Source organism: Canis lupus, chromosome 11 (assembly GCF_048164855.1).
Source record: "Canis lupus baileyi chromosome 11, mCanLup2.hap1, whole genome shotgun sequence".
NCBI classification, from domain to species: domain Eukaryota; kingdom Metazoa; phylum Chordata; class Mammalia; order Carnivora; family Canidae; genus Canis; species Canis lupus.
Window position 1 is genome coordinate 63,277,288 of NC_132848.1, and position 15,264 is coordinate 63,292,551.

Consider the following 15,264-nt stretch of genomic DNA (forward strand, 5'->3'; position numbering starts at 1 on the left):
AGGACATCAGGAAGAGAGCTCAGTTCACCTATGCCCACCTCTGCAGTCCGCCGCCACGCTCAGGAGGACCTCAGGAGCATGGTAACGGCTGACATTACTGAATACTCACCCTGAGCTGGGCCTTGCGCTGGGCACGTTACAGCAAGACCTCATCTGGACTTCTCATCGCAACTCAGAAGAAGGCACTAGTCATATACCCATATCCATTTCAGATTTGATCCAGAAAGGGTAAGTAACTGTCCCCAGATGGCGCAGGTTAAAAGAACACGCAGTCCTGAGACTTCGAACCTGGCTTGATTTTCCCAACTTCTCAAGCCATCTTTTCTAAGGCAGATATGACCAAGGAGAGTCCTATCTGAAGGCTTTACCGGTCATCACCTTGGTTATCAGCTAACGGTGCATTCTCAACTGTCGGAAGTACCTGCGAGCGCTCACCCGAGAAGAGGACAAAGCTGGGGGGGAAGGGCTGCTGGTTGCAGAGGCGACAGACTTGGGAAGGCAAACTCGGCCCCGGGACGCTGGGCTGACGGCTGGCCCGCCCTGGGCCCTGGGCTGCCCTTGCCTGCAGGCCACAGTCCCACGTGACCTCACAGCCGCCCCAGAGGGGGCCGAGCAGCCGCGGGCCCAGGTGCACGGGGAGCCTAGGGCAAGGGGAGAGAAGGACTTGGGGTGGGCGGTCCTCCCACCAACCCCTCCACACCCAGCGGCCGGCCCCGATCCAACACGGCCCGGCCTGGAGCGGAAGCCCGACTCCGAATGGGGCAGCTTCTCCCAGTCTTCCGATGCCCGGGGAGGAGGGGGACTCAAGGCTTGGACTCCGCGGCCTGTACACCCAGGAGTTTGGTTTGCGGTGGACAGGAGCGGCACCTACCCGGCCGTGGGAAGGTCCACGTCCAGCCAGTCTCCAAGCTTCCAAACACCCGGGGAATCAGGTAACATGGAGCATCCCTCCATCCCCGGCAAGAGACCCGGACGGGGGCGGGGCCTGCGCGGGGGCGGGGCCTGCGGGGGCGGGGCTTTGCCGGGGCGGGGCCTGCGCGGGTAGGCGGCTTCCCGCAAAGGCTCGCACGGCCCCTCCCACATCAGCCCACCTGTTCGGGGCCTTGCTTGGATGCTTCGGACACTTCTCGTCTTTAAATCTATTTCGCACGTTATTACACTTTCCTTTGTGCAATTTTTAAAAATCTATAATTTATGAAAGCTGTCATTCAATAGGGTCTTTGCGCTCCCCGGCTTGGAACTTCTTCTAAAGTACTTCTCAGTAGGCAGCGAATCACTCCCCTTTGATTACCATGTGATTAGTTTGTTCAACTGATGGCCTTTCTTCTCTAAGATACTCATTGTGTCTTCTGCCTCCTATGCAGTTCTTAAGAATTTAAATGAACCATTTTATATCTTCCTCCAAGCCCAGAATCCACACACCCGGCTCCACCCTTCGGCCTCCCCTTTGAGTGCGCCTAATAAACAGCAGCGCGGTTTCCGAGGGCCCCCTCTAATGGGGAATTTTATGTTGTTTCTGACATTGTTTGTTGTGCTTCCCACAAGACCAAATGCTGCTAAAGATTGAGAGACAGTGACATAAATGTCAGGGAAACGCCTCAGTAGTGTCAAGCCTAATTAGACACTTGCACTTGGGGGGACAACCAGGAATACCATAAAACTCAGAGCGCGTCCTCTCTGAGCACACGCCTGGAGTCTGGCAGATAGGGCAGGGATGAGAGAAGGCCCAGGAACAGGATCAAAGGGGATGGAGAACAGTTTCTCTGGGATATTGAACTTGATTTTAACACATCCTTTTGTTGCTTTCTGGTCACTCTTGTCCTGGAAGTACCCATAAGCAAAGTCATTGAACGCTATCAGTCACTATGGGCACAGTGATAAAGGTCTTGAAGGCTTGTTAAGGGCCAAGAAAATGTTTGAGATGGAAAAAAAAAAAAAAGAAAGAAAGATGAAGGCTCCAAATGACAAAGCAGAAATTATAAACTCAAAATTACAAACTAACAATTAACAAAACAAATTACAAAAATTATTTTATGGAGCACACAAACACACACATATTATGACACATAGGTGCATTTTAATGATTAACATAACGTGGGGTGAGGCTTCCAAAACTAAGAGTGCCTTTAGCCCATGAAGGTCCTTGAGCAGCCACATCTACCTGTTTATAACATATTTCCATGTGCATGTATGGATCCTTTCACATAGATGAGATCACTAACATCCAAGTTCTTGAGCACTGTGCCAGGAACACTGAGGGAAATGAAGATATTGTCCCTGCCCTCACAGTTATTAGAATCTAGTTGAGAATATAGGACTAAGCTATGAAGAACAATTCACTTATTCACTAATTAACTATTTCTTGAGTATCTTTATGTGCAATATTCTCAATATGGAGAATAAGATGATGAACAAAAGATACAAAAATGTCTGCCCTCCATTCAACGGTCCAATAAGCAATGGTATAAGAAAAGTACTAAGTTCAACATAACCACCAATAATAAAAACCAATAAGTATTTTTTTTTTCCAATAAGTATTTTTAATGGGGTAGAGTGAGGAGCAAAGGAGTTTGGTGTTGCCCAGATGGTCAAATACAAGTACACAGAAAGGGAGGGTGTGAGCTGTGTCTGGTTGCTCAGTCACCCATTCTGGAGCCTACCCTCCTCCCCAGTGGTGTACAAAGAAGCAAAAAGTCTGTTTTTGCCCACAGGGAGATAATATATAAATGGATGAGATAATGTGTGTAAAAGGCACACTGGAAACTCTCAAGTGCAATGTGAATTATGTATCTTATTATGTATGTGACACATTCTGTTTATTCACCTGAGTAGAGATACTGAGGTCACTGTGGAGAAATGCATGTTCAATAATTTTCTACTCTCAATTTTTATCCAGAAGAATCTGGGTGGCTCAATGGTTAAGTGTCTGCCTTTGGCTCAGGGCATGATCCCAGAGTCCCGGAATTGAGTCCTGCGTCAGGCTCCCCATAGGGAGCCTGCTTCTCCCTCTGCCTATGTCTCTGCCTCTCTCTGTGTCTCTCATGAATAAATAAAAATCTAAAAAAAAAAAAAAAAACTTATCCAGATATTCCTTCTCTGCTAAGTTAAACCAGCTTGTACATAAATATCCTAAATCCTCTTCAGTCACACTTCAAATCCCACTGAGGTACGAGATCAGTAGCTACCTCAAAATAGCATTTAGCGAAACCAAAATCATCTGAGAACTTGTCCAAGGGGCTTTCCCTGATGCATTTGAGGAGAGGGGTCTGATTCACTTGCTGTTAGGAGTATCCAAACAAGGATTCCAAGGCTTGGATTCCCAAAACTGTGGTACAGGTCCGGTGTATTTTGGCAAGACAAAGGGTCTGTTTCCTTTAGTGGTATAGCAAGCTTACCACAAGTTTACTAATTTTCAAACAGCTTGAGCATTGTTTCAAAACTCATGACTCAAAATAAACCCTTGAAGTAAATAGAATAATTATTAAGCCCCATCTGACAGATACAGAAAATGAGACAAAGCAGCCTGAAATGGGTTGCTCAAAATCACACTGACTGGCCATAATAAAGACATTCAGCCTTCCTGGCACATTCTAGTCTTCCTTTCACCATACCCCTTACTAAGGCCACAGTGCCAAGACAGCTAAAGACACTCTTCCCTAAATCACTAAGCCCAGGGTTGCCTCTCCTGAGATAACCAGAATTATTTTATGAGTAAATACTCACCATTAATTTCCCTCTCAGACTTCTCCTGTAACAAGCACTTGTCCAGTTGCTCAAGTAGTTCTCCCCTAGACCCTCCCTTCTCTCCCCAAACACATACCTAAAAAACAAACACAACCAGGCACATACAGTGTGGATCTTTTCAAAGCCCATTCCTCAAGTGCCTAACTTTTAGGATAGCCAGATGTAGCCTGAAAAAAAAATAAATAAATAAATAAACAAACAAACAAACAAGCAAACAATAAACCCACCACAAGATACCCAGCTAAATTTGGATTTCATGTAAACGACAAATATTTATTTACTCTAAGTATATCCCAGGCAATATTGGGGATATGCCATGCTAAAATTTTTCTTTTTTTTTTTTTAAAGATTTTACTTATTTATTCATGAGAGACACAGAGAGAGAGAGAGAGAGACAGAGACAGAGACACAGGCACAGGCACAGGGAGAAGGAGGCTCCATGCAGGGAACCCGATGTGGGACTCGATCCCAGGACTCCAGGATCACACCCTGGGCCGAAGGGAGGTGCTAAACCACTGAGCCACCCAGGGATCTCCTTATACTAAAAATTTTCATTGTTCATTGCAATACACAAAACTAATTGCTCAAATGGATCAGGGTCTATAAGCCTCCTAATCCAAAAAGCAAATGCTCTCTCCTAGGTCTAAACATATCTTGGTCCTACTTGTAATCAGCTGCAAAAGTACAAAGTGTGAACTCACCTGTTTAATTGTCAAAGAATCTGAGAGCGATGGAAAGTTAAAGGTAATTCTGTCCCTGAGTCCCATGAGATCACGCCTAAAGTAATGAAGACTAGATGACATTTAATCTATATATGCATACAGAATGCAGAACCCTCCCTGGGAACACTGAAACTATCGTAACGAGGAGGCTCTTCGCACCCAGTAGAACTCCTAGTAACTGTGAATACAGTCATTTCTCTGCAGCCTTCCTTAGTGCTACCCAAAACCCCTGCTCCCCTACCATGACAAATTCTCCCATAACAAGCCTGGCACCCTTGCTGGTACATAGTAGGCTTGATCTTTATTTATAGAAAGAATAAAATGCAATGCATATTGAGAACCATATTTCCAATAGATTACCTCAAGTAAGATGAAACTGGGAAGAATCAGAAAAAACAAAGTCCTGGGGAGAGGCATCATTGCTTCCTTTTGCAGGATGAAATCTCCTTGAGGGCCAAAGAAAAAAGGAATCTAGCACCTAAAAAGAAACAAGTAGAACATTGATAAGGCAAATACAAGCTTTCTCCTCATAATAGCGAGTGAATAAGTATTCACTAATACATCTCAATGGTACAGAGAAAAATAGCTAATCCTATGGAGGAGAGAGTCCCCCAAGGAGAACTGAAGAGGTCCTGGGCTCATCTGTATTTCCAGTGTCAGGCAGGACTGGGGATGGCTTCCGGGGTCAAGAGCCTTTCAGAAGGATGTTGCTGAAACCTCACCTCGACCTCCTCCCAATGAGAAAAGTAGCTCCCTTCATGCCCATTTTAATCCCATAGTGTTTGTTTTTAGAATGAGGGGTCCTGAGAACAAGGGGAGTGAGGGAGAGCCTTTATTTCTTTATCATTTATATTTAGTGTATTAGAATGTATTTACAACTCACAACTCTTACCAACTACAGCTCAAGAGAAACAAGTTTGTGAGAGCATGTGGAGAACTATGGAAAGAGGCAGGAAACTGCTAGGGAATCAATTGAAGGAGCGTAGGATAGAGAATAGAAAGTTACTTCAGCCAACCCTGTCACTAGCTCTGGCAAGGTAAGCTACACCTAGTTAGGGAGGGAACAAACAGGAAACCCTGAGTTGGGGATCTATGCAGCGGGGTTGTGGCATCCCACAATGGCTCTGCATCTTCAGTGAGCCCCTCCCTATAGGGTACCCAAACACAGACATAGGCCCTGCTCTCAGGGATCAGAGTCCAGAAGGAAGACAGACATGTCACAGGCAATTCCACACTATGAGCTGAGCAACACAGGGTGACCAGTAGGCCAGATAAACACATGCACAGAGGCTTAGCCTAGCAGTGCCAACAGCAGAAGAAAAAGAGAAAGATTTTTGAAAGAATTTCATATTGGATTTTTCTCCAAAAAAAATGCAAAATAGAGAAAAATCAGAATTTTGTTCAACTTCTTTACAGTGCATGGTTAGGAATATAGATTCTGGAGCAATTCTGCCTATATTTGAAGCACAGCTCTGCCATTTACTAGCTCCATGACCTTAGGATGAGTTTCTTAAACATTCTGGGGCTCAATTTCCTCATCCATAAGATGGGGATAGCATAGAGCATAATATGTGATTGTTGGCCATTGTGAAACTTAAATGAATTTTAACATAAAGCACCAAAGCCTGTTGTCTAAGAAGTGCTCAGGAAATGTCAGCTATTATTATTATGACATATAGAGTCATATATTGCTTTTATTTTAGGTCACATATCAAAATGAAGACATCTTAATCCACTCTAGGTTTAGAAGTTCTAAAAATCTTAACATGGTCTGATGATAAATATTATGGCAGAAGTATGCCCAGGGCCATATAGTTAAGATGCCCCTAGAAGAAACTCAGACCAGAGAATCAAGGGGGCTTCCTGTAGCAACATTCTAGGCTAAATTCTGACGGGTTGCACAGGTGGAGAGAAGAGAAGTAGTCTGTGTAAAGGCCAGAGGCAATATGCAGGAAATCACAAACATCTGAAAATAGACAGCAAGAATGGGGCAGGAGGGCCACCGACAGACAACTGCCCAAGCCCAGGCAACAGCTCTGGCTTGATGCCAGGTAGCACAGTGCTGAGGGAGAAGTACATTTGGCTTTTGGAGAGGGTTTCCTAACTGGGGAAACTGGTAAGACATGGTAAATGATTGATTATGAAGGTAAGGTAGAAACTGACTTCTTCCCAACTGCTGGACAGTTGTTTGGGCAGCTACAAAGTTGTTGACACCATTCGCTGAAACAGGAAACACAGGAAGAGGAGATGAGTCGGGGGTCAGAGGGTTAGGGAGGTGGGAAGAGTGCTGGAAATGAACTAAGGTCATGACTTCCATTTGGAATTATTTACCTTTGGTATTTCTGTCAAATAGCTAAGTGTGAATGCTGGCAAGTTAACTGGATACACAGAGAAAATAATTAAAAATTCAATAGCCATCCCCTAAATTACATAGAATTCTTCTGTAGAATGAATCATTCCATACAGTTTTCCTAATTCCTGGGGGATGAGAACAAGTATGACAATATATGTATCAAGCGCTTATTATGCTAAGGATCTTACATACATGAACTCATGTAATCCTTACATCAATTCTGAGAGCTACATACTGTTAGTAACCCATTTTATAGTTAAGAATACTGAGGCTTGGAGCTAAAGATTAACTGGTTTGACAACATCACATACCTGGTAAGTAGCAAATCCATTTCCCCTTTTGACAGGTGCAGAAACCGAAGGTCAAAGAGGACAAGGGATGTAAACAAGACTGCAGAATCTCAGAGGCTGTGGAGCCAACTCTACACCCAAATCTGCTCCTTCAGGAGGCCGGTGCTCTTTGCATCACTCCATGAATTCAGGCTGTAGGAGTCTATTATTTACAAAGGGCAAGAATGAGAAGATTATAGGGGTAGGACCAACCAGTAGCCCTGTTCAAACAAGGCAATAACTGCTTATTTCCCTCAGAACAAATGTACAGCGTAAGGCACTTCATGTCTGCCTGGTGCTGTTGATGGTGACGATGGCGATGACAATGAAGGAGACTGGCTGCTGCTGAGGGTGATGCTCCAGTGGTGCTAACACTTCAATTACGACACAGAGATCTCTGTGATCTTAAAGTTCTTGAGGTCAAACTTGGGATCTTTTCTCTCTAGATTGTCCAAGAGAAGCAAACTCTGGCTGGAGTTGTGTTTGCGTTCGTTCATTCATCAAATATTACAGTGGCTGAGCAACTACTTTCAGGCCCTGTGCTAGGCATACAGAACACAGAAATGAACAAAACACACATACTCCCTGCTCTTGGGCAGCTCGCAATCTTAATTAAACACTCCACCTAGTCATGCCCACTGGTTGGAAGGTGAGTGGGGAGCAGTGTCCCCACATGAAAGCTGCCCCTAAGAAGCTGGCATTTGTGGCTTTTGCTGGGTCCCACTGACCAAGGCAACACTAAGACACTAGCTGTGGGCTAGGCCTGGGTTTCCAGCCCTGGTGCTGCCAGTGGCCAGCTAGGGGACCTTGGGAAATCCATCTAGCATCTCTGGCCCTGATGTAAAATGGCTGGGCAAAAGGGAAGGGCAAAAAAGACTCAATTCATGGTTTTCAAACTCATTTTAAGCTATATTCTCATTCTTTACTCAGCGAATATTTACCTAGAGTCGATTTTACACAAATACATGAACAACACAAATATGGCCCGAGGCCTCAGGGAGTTTGAGGTCTGGTGGAAATCGTATACCAAACTCCACTGTGTAGAAATGGAGCTAATCCTGAGATCATCTGAGGCTCTACAAAACACAGTTTAAAAAAAGTGTATATATATATACATGGTGCGATATGTGACCTACTATACATGGTATATATATATATATATATATAATCTCCACACACAGACTACTAATCTCTCAGGCTCCTTTCTGCACTGAGATTTCTTGGGTTCTCCCAAGTTGGGGCAACAACAGCAGCAGAAACTGAACATCCTATATGCCTATCTCTAGTCCTATGTTGACGGGTTATTTTCTGTAATTTTGTCCAACAAGCCCCCAGCACTCAAGCTTGTCAAGGTACTAATGCTTTGCTCCATTGGTGTGTTCTGGGGAAGCCAGCCATTTGCATGAGACTCTCCAAGTGTCTGGTTCAAACTGGGCAGGGAAAAGAAGGCCACGTGTATTTTCATTTGGAGGCAGAAGGATTTTCATGCATTACTCCCCAAGCACAGAGCAAGCTCTGGAGAGGCTGCCATGGATATTAGCAAAAGCAAGACAAAGGGGCACAGTGTGAGTTTCTTCTGCCCAGAGAATCTTTTTTTTTTTATTATTTGAAAGAAAGGGAATGAAAGCCCAGCTCCCCTATTCCCTTGTTAGTTTTGCAAAACAAATGAGCAAATAATTTTCATTCATCGACTTTGTTTTTTCCTTCCAAAGAAATCTCTCCATCCTCTCTAAGGAAGACCCATTTGAGGTTTCCTGCACACGGTCTGTCCACTTGGTAGGAAGGGATTTGATTTTTTTTTCTTTCTCGCACCATTCTGTGCCAACGTGAGCCTGACCATTTCCAGATGAAACACTGCCTTTACCAGAACGAAATGTTTGCGAAAAGGTCTTTAATGAACTGAAAACGTTAATTTGAAAAGTCTCCTCTGTGGAAAGAGTGAGGCTTGGAGAGGAAAGGAAATGACACACAGCCTGTGGACTGGCAGACGGCTGGTTTCTCTCAAGTGTTTCAAAAGGGGGAGATAGAGGATGGGTTAGGTTGAGATCCAAAGTGGACCCTCACTTGGAGAGCAGGACCAACATGGCAAGTCTGAGCTTCGTTCACACACTCAGCTTTGTTTTGGTATTTTAAATGTCTATACACACAGGATTCTCCTAGTGAAAAACAATCTACAGTCCCTAGGCCCCTTCCCCACCACCAGAAATTCCAGCAAATGCCCCACTGGCATTATTTCAAAGGTAATCTCAATGAGAATGATGTTCATGTTAACAGCACCAACCACCACTAACACCACTTTTTTTAATCAAGGTGTTATGCTCCCTCCCACCCACACCACCGGTGCCACCCAGATCGCACACAGGAGGAGAAAACATGAAAGTTACAGACTCTGCTAAGAACGCTGATTATAAGTCATCGGGCAGATATAATTACAGGAATTGCTCTCCCTAGCCGAGCTGATATTTATTTCAGCATCTCTGACCCTTCACGAGGATCTTGCTGCCACCTCACCCCCGACTTTCCACCCCCACCCCCAAAGGGCTTTTCTAACTGAAAGCAAACCCCAGCCAAATCCTGCTCATACTCTCGGCCAGGTGCCAGGAAAAGTGTAAATTTTCGTGCGCTCCGGCTATTTTGCCAGAAGTCTGCAAATGTGTCTGGACACGAATGGCTGTTCCCTTTTGCGAGGCCAGGCCCAAGCACCAGGAAGTTCTAAAAGCAGCACATGGAGAGAGATCAGGTGACCAGAGAAAGGGGCAAGAACAGCCTGTCTGTGTAAGTAAGTCAGGCTCTCCTGGCGTATCCTGTCTGTGGCCACAGTCAGTCACCTTATTGCCCTTAAACAGAAAAAAAAGAAAAAGGATAATCTTTCTCAAACTCAGTATTCCAACTGTGTGCTGTTAACTCTGTTCCCAAAGGCAATCCCCCAATTCCCTACCAGGACTTCACCTTCCATAATGGAAATTAAATCAGTTAAGTTTGGAGTGTCTGCGTGCATGTGGTGTGTGTGTGTGTGTGTGTGTGTGTGTGTGTGTGTCTGAGAGAGACAGAGAGGCCGTCTGTAAGCATGGGCACGGCTAACTAGAGTTAACCCATGCGGCTCCTTTGGCCTTGGCAAAGATGAAAGCAAAAAAGCATTTTAAAGACTGTTTGAGAGGAAGGATTTAAAAAATGTAGAAAGCAAAGATCACTCAACAAGCAGGGGGCATCATTAACCAGTCTTGCAAGCCCAGGTCACTCTTGCTGCCACTCAGGATAGACAGGCCTTCATCCTTTCGGAACCCCCGGCACCTGTGGGTAAGTAGGGGCACCACCGAGCCCCGTGCAGGTCTTCTCCTCCATGTTGATGCTTTGCCTCCCCACCATGCCACAACTGGGTGGATTTCACTGCTCTGTGAAGCCTGTGGTCTGTCTCTAAATTCCCCCAGTTTTCATTCCATCCCTATTGAAGGGGGCAATAAACTTTAATGCGGAGGATGCAATTATTTGGGGGCCAGGTGTGACTTAACAAGCTTGAAAGCCTCTGAACAGAAGCAAAACCAAAGGGAAGGGTATGTTTTCCAAGTGATTAAAAAATGGTGTTACTCCCTTCACACCCATCCTGCCCTCCCCCACCCCCCGACTCCCATCTTGCCCTAACAAAGCAAGGGACGGATTCAAATCAAAGGGATCTGGACTTTACTTACCAGATGAATATATTAAAGTGCTCTGGCTGCTAAGTTTCTACCAAAACAGCCATGGCTAGAACAAGGGAAGGACTGCACTAAAAAGGAGGAGGTGAAAAACCCCTACAAGAAACACAGATTTGCCTCGAATTATACAATAGACATATTTCACTAAAATGAAATATAAATGGTTTTACTAAATGGATTCACTGTCAGTGTACTGGCTATTGTTCCTAGAGGGAAACCTTTCATAATTTGAAAAAGAAAGAGTAGCTGCTATTTATCTTTCAGGCCAATTTGGGGTGCTAGGTATGATATGGCCTTTTTTTAAAGTAGAGGACAGCCAAATAAAAGGGTTTACGGAATTTTTTAAAATGTGAAACACTAGCCAGAAATGTAGCTGCAAGGTGCATGTACTGAAATAAACTAGAGAAGGGGAAGAGAAGGAAAAAGGAGAGAAGGAGCGAAAGAGAGAGACAGTGCCTCCTTGGGTCGATGAACCCAATTCAATGGATTAAGGTGTCTGTACCCCATCCTAAAAGGGACTGAGATGAGCAAATAGCATGCAGAGAGATGAACTGCCAAGCCGGACAACCAAAGAGAGGGGATGTAATTCTATAAAGAGCAAGGCAGAGAAAACGAGTGAGGTCAGGAAAAATGCATGGCAGGCTGAGTGTCCTGGGAGGTTGGGGGCGGTCAGAGACCCCAGTCAAGTGTTTGAAATAGAGAAGTTAGAAAATGCGTTTTGGCGATACTCAGGTGCCTCTTGTTCTCCAGCAAAGAAGATTCCAAAATAAGCTGTGCCTTTGCTACCTTGGGACCTCATGGACCAGAGGGTCATATGCCATTCTTAGGGCCACAGTACCCTTCCCTGATGGAAAAAGCTCATTTTTCAAACTGCAAAACCTACCTACCCATGTCCTCTCAGCCTTGAGGAGCACAACTCCATAGACAGAAGGCAGAAAAGAAGGGCCACCAGTGAGATGCAAGAATTGACAGCAGAACAGGAAAACTTCCAAGTCATTAATTCCTAATGAAATAAAGTGCATTTCAACCTTGTAGAGGTTTTTAATGTGTTCATTTTTTTTACATGTTTTGCTTAATTTGTTTCTTTAAGAGGGAAGTTCAAAGAGGCTGCTACTTTTTCAGATTATTTTAAGAAATCTGCTTCGGTAATTCCGTTATTCTTGGTTACTCGTGTAGCCCACGCCGACTGTCGGGGCCTCCTTGGGTATCCAGCACCCAAGAAGCTCCTCAAGTGTGCAAAGCCCAGACCCACCCCACGGGAGATTACATTCTGGCTGTACACAAAGGGAGGAAGATCAGGCCACGAGAAGAACCAGCACCCTTTTCTAAGAGCCATACATTGTACCCAAGAACTCCATCTACCATATTTTAATTAATCCTCACAAAAACCCATAGAGGTAGATACAATTCCCACCAGCTTGCAAAGGAGGAAGCTGAGGCCCAAGCAAGTTAAATCCCTTGCCTGAGATCACATAGCTGGTCTAGGTCTGAGCACCCAATGATGTAGAACATGCTGCACATGCCATAAGCAGTCAGAGGAGAGCAGAGCCCGGGATGCTTCACAAACCATCTTAGCACTGCTGTGGGGGACCCAGCCTGTCCAGAAAGGTGGACTGGACTCTTACCTGCTCGCTCAGGGGCTCTGCGAGATGCCAGTCAATCATACGTGCAACGTTCAAAAAAAAAAAAAAAAAAAAGCACCCTTTACAAGGCACATAAAGGAAACCCGTTTTTCTATCTTTAGGTCAGTCTGTGCCTCCACAGCCATCTGCAGGGATAGAACTTGGTTTCATTAAACATGATATTTTTGTCAGCTCTCTTATGCTTTTTTGTTTTGTTTTCTCTTGCTTTCAATTAAAGGATTTTTTCCCCTCCCAGAAATTCTTTGGGGATTTGAAACCCACTTCAAGGAAAGAAGAAAAAAAAAAAAAAAAAGGAAATCCATCTTAGAGTATTAGTCACTGAGATGGGTGTGAAGACAACGGGCTATAAAACTGAAACCAGCTCCATCTCCAAAAGCAAAGAACCACCTCTAACAAACTGCTTTGAATTTTAAGAACTAGAAATAATGCAGGCAAACTGGTTTGTCATTCTTAAAATGCAATAATATTTTTTTTTTAAAAAAACCTCCAAATTAACTCCCAATGGCTACAACCAAATAAAGAACTTAGGCTGGGACCTCAAGCAAAAACTAGGATTCTTTGCCGGAGAAAAATTCTTAGCTATAAAGAAATAAAAGTATGAACTGGAAATAAAACAAAAATCACATAAGAACAAATGTGGTGGGCTCCGGACATCCTGCATTCCACCAGCAAGTAAACCCAGTACAGAATTGACCAGTGTGGTAGGGAGTCAGGGAAGAGGGCCCAGGCTTGGACTGAGTGTTGCCCACCTTGAAGTCAAAGAAATGGGCGTGTATGGGGTGTCTGCCCTGCATGTATGACCATCGTCTCCTCGGCACAGTCGTGATGAAATAATCTTCCTCTTATCATAGCCTTTGATCTCACAATCCCCCTTTCCCACGCTATTAAGATATCCCATGTCTCAGCAATTCAACTTTGCATACTCAAACTCCTTTTTTCCTCTCGGCCCGCACCTGCCCACACATCAGGGCTCTGCTTTGCTTTATGCCTTTGCTTTGTGCCACTTCGAAATATTTTCATTAGATGGGAGCGATCGCCGTGGCAGAGGCCAGCTGCCACCCCCACATGGGGAGCTCCAGCCAGCATCCCTCCTCTGTGGGGCTGGAGAGGTATCCCAAAGGCTCCAGGCCTCCCTCAGAGAAGAGGCACTGACCCAAGGGAAGGGAAAGGTCACACTTGCTTAGCAAAGCTCCCAGGGTTCTCAGGGACTCTCTCTCTCTTTCTCCCAGGGTTCTCAGGGTCTCTCTCTCTCTCTTTTTCTCTCTCTCCCTCTCCCCCAGCATTCCTGGACAAATGCTGCTGTAAGAAGCTCATTGGGGAGCTTGGCTCAAACAGAGAGCGCCTACCTGTTTCTTGTCTTTTGCAAACATTTCTACTAGGTTTGCATCATTACCCCCTCACCTCCAACTTTCTGGGTCCCTTCTTTTTTTTAAGATTTTTTTGATTTATTCATGAGAGACATAGAAAGAGAGAGGAGGAGATATAGGCAGAGGGAGAAGCAGGCTCCATGCAGGGAGCCTGATGTGGGACTCGATCCTGGAATTTCAGGATCACACCCTGAGCCGAAGATAGATGCCCAACCGCTGATCCACTCAGGTGTCCCATCTGGGTCCCTTCCAAGACATCTGAATGTAGAGTCTATGATGCAGGCTCTAGCCTGGAAATTGCCTGGCAATCCCCTCCAGCCATCTTTGGTCTTCCCTCTAAGAAAAGGAGAGCAAAATTCTGGAATCAGGTGCACCTAGGCTCAAGTTTACCTCACTGGGGACCCTTAATCCCTCAGTTTCCTCATCTCTAAAATGCAAATCACTCCATTTCCCTCACATGTCTTTTGCGGCAGTTACATTGAATCATATGCGTAAAGTGCCTGCGTGGTCCAGGGTCAGGCACATACTAGGTAGTGAAGCACAACGGTTCCTGCTCCAACTGCCTATACCTAGTTTACCTATATAAACTTACAATAATAATACTAAATAAAATACAATAATAATAACTAAAACTATTTATTGAGTCTTTACTACTTGCCAAGCACTAAGTACAAGTCCTAAGTATTGTACACAGATTGCGCCCTCCAAAAGAAAACCCTGTGAAGTAAGTACCACCCTTATTCCCCTTTTAGAGGCCAGGCAACAAAGGCTCAGTGCTGCCCCTTAGTAAGCTACAAACACGGAATTCACCCCCAGATCTTCTGGAATTGAAAAACCCTGTCCTACTGTGGCCATTTGCTGCTTCCTGAATTCTCACAATATTCATGAAAACTTTTTAAAAACCTTTTCTTAAAGTTGGTCTCTTAACATTTCCCATTGATTCATTCATAAACAAATCCTAGCCTGCTTGAAAAAAGAAAAATAAGCAATCTTCCCTATTCCATGGTCATTTACATGATCCACGGCTGTATACCACCTTGTGTATTGGCAAAGTAGATTTCCACAAAAAGTGATTTGTCTTTTCTCCCAAACCCACGTTGTAGCCTGGGAACACCTGGGAACAAACGTATTCAGATCCCTTGGGACAAGACCTGGGTCCTCATCCTAAGGCAATATCCACTCTGGCTACATCCTTTGCAAAACCCAGTTTTCATTTATCCTAAAGCACAATAAAAATTTATTATATGGGAGGTCAGCCTCCTGCATTCACCTTCAACTTTGTTCTCAAAGACCAGCTCAAATTCTTCTAGGCAGCCCTATCTTTCAGCCCAAGGCCCGAACCACATGCCCTGTTGTGTCACAGAGCCCAGAGCCTGTTCTACAGACACCATCTGGCACTTCCTTAAAGGGTTTT

The 15,264-nt window shown here is 44.7% G+C and overlaps 1 long non-coding RNA gene across 1 annotated transcript in view; it reads right to left on the reverse strand.

Moving 5' to 3' along the window:
• Positions 1–4,040: 4,040 nt before the first annotated feature.
• Positions 4,041–15,264, reverse strand: part of LOC140600290 (uncharacterized) — a 142,929-nt gene continuing 131,705 nt past the window's right edge. The window contains exons 12-14 of the long non-coding RNA XR_012003557.1: positions 7,131–7,311; positions 4,827–4,944; positions 4,041–4,521 (exon numbers count right to left, since the gene is read on the reverse strand). This is a non-coding gene — a long non-coding RNA (uncharacterized lncRNA). The remainder of the gene's footprint in view (positions 4,522–4,826; positions 4,945–7,130; positions 7,312–15,264) is intronic.